The sequence below is a fragment of the Mya arenaria genome, chromosome 11 (assembly GCF_026914265.1).
Source record: "Mya arenaria isolate MELC-2E11 chromosome 11, ASM2691426v1".
Classification (NCBI taxonomy): Eukaryota; Metazoa; Mollusca; class Bivalvia; order Myida; family Myidae; genus Mya; species Mya arenaria.
The window spans coordinates 31330061-31339369 of NC_069132.1; the positions used below are offsets into that span (position 1 = coordinate 31330061).

The following is a 9309-nucleotide window of genomic DNA, read 5'->3' on the forward strand; positions in this document are numbered from 1 at the left end:
GGGCCACTAAAATTATTATGGAGACTTACCGTGAGTGGCACCAGAAATTAATGTGGGCAATAGACAGACAAAGATTGAACACAGTAGCTCACCTTGAGCAATTTGTGCTCTGGTGAGCTAATAAAAACAGACATATCTCTAAAAACGATGGCTCCATAAATAAATAAGGTACCATAAATAAGGAGGTTCCTGCGAGTGGCCCAATGCAGTTTTAATTCTGGCAATGTCACCGACTGGCGGTTGGATAGAATTCTGTTGACACACTCTTCCAAGATGACACAGTTCAATTTGTCTGTAAGGAAAAAATACCAATCATATTGGATCAATATGCAATATTCTTATAAAATGGAAAACATTGTAGGGTATTATTTATAAACTAGAAATGCTGCTATGTGACGAAACCAGGTTGTAATGATAAGCTTTCAGAAATCTTCCAAATAGAAAATTTCGTGTCCAAAATACAAGGCTGTATTGAACATCATTTTCACTACTATTCATATGCATTGCTGTGCCACAATGACATCTTTGCACAAAATCAAAGATATTTACCAGCACATGCATGCACACAATGTAAACATCTTTGAAAACAAGAAGAGATGAAAATCAGTATGGTAGAATTTGAAGTACAAATTTTCAAAACAAGTCATGCTTCTTTTTGCAGTAATGTTGTTTCTGAGATTCTTTGGGTACAATTCTTACCGGCTATTAATGTACAAGTCAGTAGGACGGCTGCTGCAGGTATGTAGATGTTGTCACGGTTGGACCTCAAGATCATTGACTCCAACAATTAAATACAGCGCCTCCCACCGATGGTCCTATAAATAAAAATTCACATTCACCAAAAGGCTAGCCCCATAAATATACAGAGAGACACCTCTACGGTGGTACCAAAAATATGTATGAAGCTCTAAATATGTATTTTACACAGGAGTGGCATTTTCAATAAATAAAGAGATATCCCATGGATAGCACATGCAAGTTAACAAGAGAAGTTTGTTAAACATTATGCCCCCCCCCCCCCCCGCCACCTGAATGCCCCAAAATCAAAAGGGGTCATCTACTAGTCAGACCAAACCTCCAAGGCAAGCTTGAGGGGCTACCGTCCATTAACCGTGAGTGGCTCCAGAATCTGGGCAATACTCCGCGGCTCAATCCATACTAAATGGATTATTTGAGTAAATCCCACAAGTGGCACCTATGAATAAATATGTATTATACACCCGAGGAGGGCCCCTAAAATTATAATGGAGATTTACCGTGAGTGGCACCAGAAATTAATCTGGGCAATACTCAGCGGCTCAATCCATAGTCAAAGAATTTCTTTGAGTAAATCCCACAAGTGGCACCTATAAATAAATATGTATTTTACAACCATGAACCCCTAAAATTATTATGGAGATTTACCGTGAGTGGCACCAGAAATTAATCTGGGCAATACTCCGCGGCTTAATCCATAGTCAAAGGATTTCTTTGAGTAAATCCCACAAGTGGCACCTATAAATAAATATGTATTTTACACCCGAGGAGGGCCCCTAAAATTATTATGGAGATTTACCGTGAGTGGCACCAGAAATTAATCTGGGCAATACTCCGCGGCTCAATCCATAGTCAAAGGATTTCTTTGAGTAAATCCCACAAGTGGCACCTATAAATAAATATGTATTTTACAACCATGAACCCCTAAAATTATTATGGAGATTTACCGTGAGTGGCACCAGAAATTAATCTGGGCAATACTCCGCGGCTCAATCCATAGTCAAAGGATTTCTTTGAGTAAATCCCACAAGTGGCACCTATAAATAAATATGTATTTTACACCCGAGGAGGGCCCCTAAAATTATTATGGAGATTTACCGTGAGTGGCACCAGAAATTAATCTGGGCAATACTCCGCGGCTCAATCCATAGTCAAAGGATTTCTTTGAGTAAATCCCACAAGTGGAACCTATAAATAAATATGTATTTTACACCCGAGGAGGGCCCCTAAAATTATTATGGAGATTTACCGTGAGTGGCACCAGAAATTAATCTGGGCAATACTCCGCGGCTCAATCCATAGTCAAAGGATTTCTTTGAGTAAATCCCACAAGTGGAACCTATAAATAAATATGTATTTTACACCCGAGGAGGGCCCCTAAAATTATTATGGAGATTTACCGTGAGTGGCACCAGAAATTAATCTGGGCAATACTCCGCGGCTCAATCCATAGTCAAAGGATTTCTTTGAGTAAATCCCACGAGTGGCACCTATAAATAAATATGTATTTTACACCCGAGGAGGGCCCCTAAAATTAGTATGGAGATTTACCGTGAGTGGCACCAGAAATTAATCTGGGCAATACTCCGCGGCTCAATCCATAGTCAAAGGATTTCTTTGAGTAAATCCCATGGGTGGCATCATCAATTAATATATGGGGATACCCCTTGGGTACACCCATAAGTAAATAATAAGCTGGTCCTATGATTAAATATATATTTTACACCCGAGGAGGGCCACTTAAATTATTATGGAGACTTACCGTGAGTGGCACCAGAAATTAATGTGGGCAATAGACAGACAAAGATTGAACACAGTAGCTCACCTTGAGCAATTTGTGCTCTGGTGAGCTAATAAAAACAGACATATCTCTAAAAACGATGGCTCCATAAATAAAAAAGGTACCATGAATAAGGAGGTTCCTGCGAGTGGCCCAATGCAGTTTTAATTCTGGCAATGTCACCGACTGGCGGTTGGATAGAATTCTGTTGACACACTCTTCCAAGATGACACAGTTCAATTTGTCTGTAAGGAAAAGATACCAATCATATTGGATCAATATGCAATACTCTTATAAAATGAAAAACATTGTAGGGTATTATTTATAAACTAGAAATGCTGCTATGTGACGAAACCAGGTTGTAATGATAAGCTTTCAGAAATCTTCCAAATAGAAATTTCGTGTCCAAAATACAAGGCTGTATTGAACATCATTTTCACTACTATTCATATGCATTGCTGTGCCACAATGACATCTTTGCACAAAATCAAAGATATTTACCAGCACATGCATGCACACAATGTAAACATCTTTGAAAACAAGAAGAGATGAAAATCAGTATGGTAGAATTTGAAGTACAAATTTTCAAAACAAGTCATGCTTCTTTTTGCAGTAATGTTGTTTCTGAGATTCTTTGGGTACAATTCTTACCGGCTATTAATGTACAAGTCAGTAGGACGGCTGCTGCAGGTATGTAGATGTTGTCACGGTTGGACCTCAAGATCATTGACTCCAACAATTAAATACAGCGCCTCCCACCGATGGTCCTATAAATAAAAATTCACATTCACCAAAAGGCTAGCCCCATAAATATACAGGGAGACACCTCTACGGTGGTACCAAAAATATGTATGAAGCTCTAAATATGTATTTTACACAGGAGTGGCATTTTCAATAAATAAGAGATATCCCATGGATAGCACATGCAAGTTAACAAGAGATGTTTGTTAAACATTATGCCACCCCCCACCTGAATGCCCCAAAATCAAAAGGGGTCATCTACTAGTCAGACCAAACCTCCAAGGCAAGCTTGAGGGCCTACCGTCCATTAACCGTGAGCGGCTCCAGAAATTAATCTGGGCAATACTCCGCGGCTCAATCCATACTAAATGGATTATTTGAGTAAATCCCAATAGTGGCACCTATGAATAAATATGTATTATTCACCCGAGGAGGGCCCCTAAAATTATTATGGAGATTTACCGTGAGTGGCACCAGAAATTAATCTGGGCAATACTCCGCGGCTCAATCCATAGTCAAAGGATTTCTTTGAGTAAATCCCACAAGTGGCACCTATAAATAAATATGTATTTTACAACCATGAACCCCTAAAATTATTATGGAGATTTACCGTGAGTGGCACCAGAAATTAATCTGGGCAATACTCCGCGGCTCAATCCATAGTCAAAGGATTTCTTTGAGTAAATCCCACAAGTGGCACCTATAAATAAATATGTATTTTACACCCGAGGAGGGCCCCAAAAATTATTATGGAGATTAACCGTGAGTGGCACCAGAAATTAATCTGGGCAATACTCCGCGGCTCAATCCATAGTCAAAGGATTTCTTTGAGTAAATCCCACAAGTGGCACCTATAAATAAATATGTATTTTACACCCGAGGAGGGCCCCTAAAATTAGTATGGAGATTTACCGTGAGTGGCACCAGAAATTAATCTGGGCAATACTCCGCGGCTCAATCCATAGTCAAAGGATTTCTTTGAGTAAATCCCATGGGTGGCATCATCAATTAATATATGGGGATACCCCTTGGGTACACCCATAAGTAAATAATAAGCTGGTCCTATGATTAAATATGTATTTTACACCCGAGGAGGGCCACTAAAATTATTATGGAGACTTACCGTGAGTGGCACCAGAAATTAATGTGGGCAATAGACAGACAAAGATTGAACACAGTAGCTCACCTTGAGCAATTTGTGCTCTGGTGAGCTAATAAAAACAGACATATCTCTAAAAACGATGGCTCCATAAATAAAAAAGGTACCATCAATAAGGAGGTTCCTGCGAGTGGCCCAATGCAGTTTTAATTCTGGCAATGTCACCGACTGGCGGTTGGATAGAATTCTGTTGACACACTCTTCCAAGATGACACAGTTCAATTTGTCTGTAAGGAAAAGATACCAATCATATTGGATCAATATGCAATATTCTTATAAAATGAAAAACATTGTAGGGTATTATTTATAAACTAGAAATGCTGCTATGTGACGAAACTAGGTTGTAATGATAAGCTTTCAGAAATCTTCCAAATAGAAATTTCGTGTCCAAAATACAAGGCTGTATTGAACATCATTTTCACTACTATTCATATGCATTGCTGTGCCACAATGACATCTTTGCACAAAATCAAAGATATTTACCAGCACATGCATGCACACAATGTAAACATCTTTGAAAACAAGAAGAGATGAAAATCAGTATGGTAGAATTTGAAGTACAAATTTTCAAAACAAGTCATGCTTCTTTTGCAGTAATGTTGTTTCTGAGATTCTTTGGGTACAATTCTTACCGGCTATTAATGTACAAGTCAGTAGGACGGCTGCTGCAGGTATGTAGATGTTGTCACGGTTGGACCTCAAGATCATTGACTCCAACAATTAAATACAGCGCCTCCCACCGATGGTCCTATAAATAAAAATTCACATTCACCAAAAGGCTAGCCCCATAAATATACAGGGAGACACCTCTACGGTGGTACCAAAAATATGTATGAAGCTCTAAATATGTATTTTACACAGGAGTGGCATTTTCAATAAATAAAGAGATATCCCATGGATAGCACATGCAAGTTAACAAGAGATGTTTGTTAAACATTATGCCCCCCCCCCGCCACCTGAATGCCCCAAAATCAAAAGGGGTCATCTACTAGTCAGACCAAACCTCCAAGGCAAGCTTGAGGGGCTACCGTCCATTAACCGTGAGTGGCTCCAGAATCTGGGCAATACTCCGCGGCTCAATCCATACTAAATGGATTATTTGAGTAAATCCCACAAGTGGCACCTATGAATAAATATGTATTATACACCCGAGGAGGGCCCCTAAAATTATATGGAGATTTACCGTGAGTGGCACCAGAAATTAATCTGGGCAATACTCCGCGGCTCAATCCATAGTCAAAGGATTTCTTGAGTAAATCCCACAAGTGGCACCTATAAATAAATATGTATTTTACAACCATGAACCCCTAAAATTATTATGGAGATTTACCGTGAGTGGCACCAGAAATTAATCTGGGCAATACTACGCGGCTTAATCCATAGTCAAAGGATTTCTTTGAGTAAATCCCACAAGTGGCACCTATAAATAAATATGTATTTTACACCCGAGGAGGGCCCCTAAAATTATTATGGAGATTTACCGTGAGTGGCACCAGAAATTAATCTGGGCAATACTCCGCGGCTCAATCCATAGTCAAAGGATTTCTTTGAGTAAATCCCACAAGTGGCACCTATAAATAAATATGTATTTTACAACCGAGGAGGACCCCTAAAATTATTATGGAGATTTACCGTGAGTGGCACCAGAAATTAATCTGGGCAATACTCCGCGGCTCAATCCATAGTCAAAGGATTTCTTTGAGTAAATCCCACGAGTGGCACCTATAAATAAATATGTATTTTTCGCCCGAGGAGGGCCCCTAAAATTATTATGGAGATTTACCGTGAGTGGCACCAGAAATTTATCTGGGCAATACTCCGCGGCTCAATCCATAGTCAAAGGATTTCTTTGAGTAAATCCCATGGGTGGCATCATCAATTAATATATGGGGTTACCCCTTGGGTACATAATGAGCTGGTCCTATGAATAAATATGTATTTTACACCCGAGGGTGGCCCCTAAAATTATTACAGAGATTTACCGTGAGTGGCACCAGAAATTAAACTGGGCAATACTCCGCGGCTCAATCCATAGTAAATGGATTCTTTGAGTAAATCCCATGAGTGGCACCTATGGATAAATATGTATTTTACAAGTAATTTTCCATGTAGCTTTCAATGGTGTCTAGTAAACAGCATCACAAAATGGCCTGATCCAGCTCATCTTCTGCCGCATCACGGTCTTGCTGTTTATTAAACAAGTTAAACAAGTAAGAAAGTAGTTAAAAACTTATTGCTAAAGGTTTGATAGTTGACAAGCACCATGCTTTGATGACTTATATGCAGTTTTCACTTGAAAAACTCTGATCAAATTCAGATTACTCTGGCATCATTTTAGGCCAATGTTTTTTTATTGTTTGTTTTACAAACTCGCCGCTCAAAACGTGATTTCAGAAGAAAAAAATTGGAAATCTCATTTTTTTTCATTCTCTCTGCTACGAATTTTACCCGTCAATTAAAATAAAACGTCTGGGAAAGAAAGACAACTCCTTTCAAATAAACTTTTCATCGTTTTTATAGCAAGTCCATAAGTCATCCAATCGTAAGCGCTGTTTTTTTGTTTCCAGACATTTGATTGGTCACCAACGCTCGAAGAAACATGGCGGACTCAGGTTACAGTTAATCTTTTTCTTGACAGCAAACAGCAAATTCATTTGTTAAAAAAATGAAAATGATACTGTCTCCGAAATTATTAACACAAGCTTACCCTCACATACACTCATTAAGAATGTTTGTTGATATCGAACGGCTGGAAGTGCAAGTAAACATGAAGGTTGATCGTTATATCAAATGACATGCCGGGCTCCGAGTTGATACAAATCAGGGTCATTTTCGTTGTCAGACTCAAAGTTACAGAAATAAGGTAAATACGCAATTAAAACCATAGAAAACATAATTGTTTTAAAAATCGATGAGTAACAAAGAGCATTAGAATAGGCAGAATACGCAATTAATTTGAAAGGACCCTTAATGAATTAAAAATGAAAGTTGGAAACTCATTTCATCTAATTTGATATTCGATTAATGTATTTAACTTAGTTAAAAATAGATAATGGTTTCCGTAATTGGCCGATAATTTTCTGGAAGCAAGCCGGAAATAATTGAAGACCACGGGGTTTTGCTTTAAGACGCTTTCTGTTGATAAACGAGTAAATACGAAGATATACGATAATAGACAGATGCAGGCATGGTAATTCACATGGGCTATTTAAAAAAAAAAATGGTTAGAAAAGTTGAAAAATGGTCTAAATTTAAATCATAATTAAATACAAGGCTGTATGCCTAGTTTTGATGAACAATCTTTGTAGTGTACAAAATAGGTTTTGAATGGAGAAAACAACTCATATTAACATTTTTATCAAACTTTTATCTAACTAAACATGGAATAAAAACACCAAATACATGAACACTTTTAATGTCATTTTTTCTTGAAATAACCCGAGTTAACATGTCTCCCAATTATTATTTTAGTAGCTCTAATGTCAGCATATATTAATAGAATTTACTCAGTCGCTCCAATTTTCTGAAAAATTTGATTTTTTGTTCTTTTTTTACCAATGAAATGTGATATTCAAAGGTTGTTGTTTTTTCTATTCAAATTGTGCAATTAAATTTAAAACAAGTTGCCAGAAATATTTGGACAATTGAATGAAATATGCATGGACTGAAATGACAGCTGATTTGTCATTGGATGCATATGAGGCAGGTCATCTACTGGTCATACCTAATCTTCATGTCAAGTTTGATGACCATAGGTCCGGGAATTGTTGAGTTATCACTCGGACAAGCTTTGGTCTTCCAACAGACCGACCGACATGTGCAAAGCAATTATATAACCCCTCTGCTTCGAAGGGGGGCATAATTAAACTAGATGTTCACTGAAAACTGATACTTCAACTCATGCATTTAGTGACATATAAATTTCTACTGTCTACTATATAAGAAAATAAAATATGGACAATCAGAAAACCTTTTTTCAGCTTACAGTCACACTGACCTTGACCTTTGACCCACTGACCTCAAAATCAATAGGGTTCATCTGCTGGTCATGACCAATAAGCCTACCTAGTATGAGGTCCCTGGGTCAAAGCGTTCTCAAGTTATTGATCGGAAACCGTTTTTCATGTTAAGGTCACACTGACCTTGACCTTTGACCCACTGACCTCAAAATCAATAGGGTTCATCTGCTGGTCATGACCAATACACCTACCAAGTATGAGGTTCCTGGGTCAAAGCGTTCTCAAGTTATTGATCGGAAACCGTTTTTCATGTAAAGGTCACACTGACCTTGACCTTTGACCCACTGACCTCAAAATCAATAGGGTTCATCTGCTGGTGATGACCAATACACATACCAAGTATGAGGTTCCTGGGTCAAAGCGTTCTCAAGTTATTGATCGGAAACCGTTTTTCATGTAAAGGTCACACTGACCTTGACCTTTGACCCACTGACCTCAAAATCAATAGGGTTCATCTGCTGGTGATGACCAATACACATACCAAGTATGAGGTCCCTCGGTCAAAGCGTTCTCAAGTTATTGATCGGAAACCATTTGGTATTCCGACCGACCGACCGACAGACAGACAGACCGACCGACCGACCGACCGACCGACATGTGCAAAACAATATACCCCACTTTTTTCAAAAGGGGGCATAAAAAATACATGTTCATAGAATTTAAACAATAACAAGTAACAGTCACAAAAACATCATAGGAGGCATTATGATTTCACTTCACAGAAAAAAATAAAAACAGGAACAATATTTTAAACAAGAGGCCCAAAAGGGCCTATGCTCTACTGGCATGGCTTTTGTGGTCATATCAATCCAGAGCATGTATGTATGGGTAAAAGGCAACAGACATATAGTTTA

At 38.4% G+C, this 9309-nt stretch overlaps 1 protein-coding gene across 1 annotated transcript in view; it reads right to left on the reverse strand.

The window, feature by feature from the left end:
• Positions 1-3944, reverse strand: part of LOC128209710 (laminin subunit gamma-1-like) — a 57040-nt gene extending 53096 nt beyond the window's left edge. Inside the window, exons 1-5 of the mRNA XM_052913881.1 lie at positions 3740-3944; positions 3188-3303; positions 2662-2781; positions 700-815; positions 173-292 (exon numbers count right to left, since the gene is read on the reverse strand). The gene's annotated coding sequence lies outside the window, so the exon portion shown is untranslated. The remainder of the gene's footprint in view (positions 1-172; positions 293-699; positions 816-2661; positions 2782-3187; positions 3304-3739) is intronic.
• Between the last annotated feature and the right edge of the window lie 5365 nt (positions 3945-9309).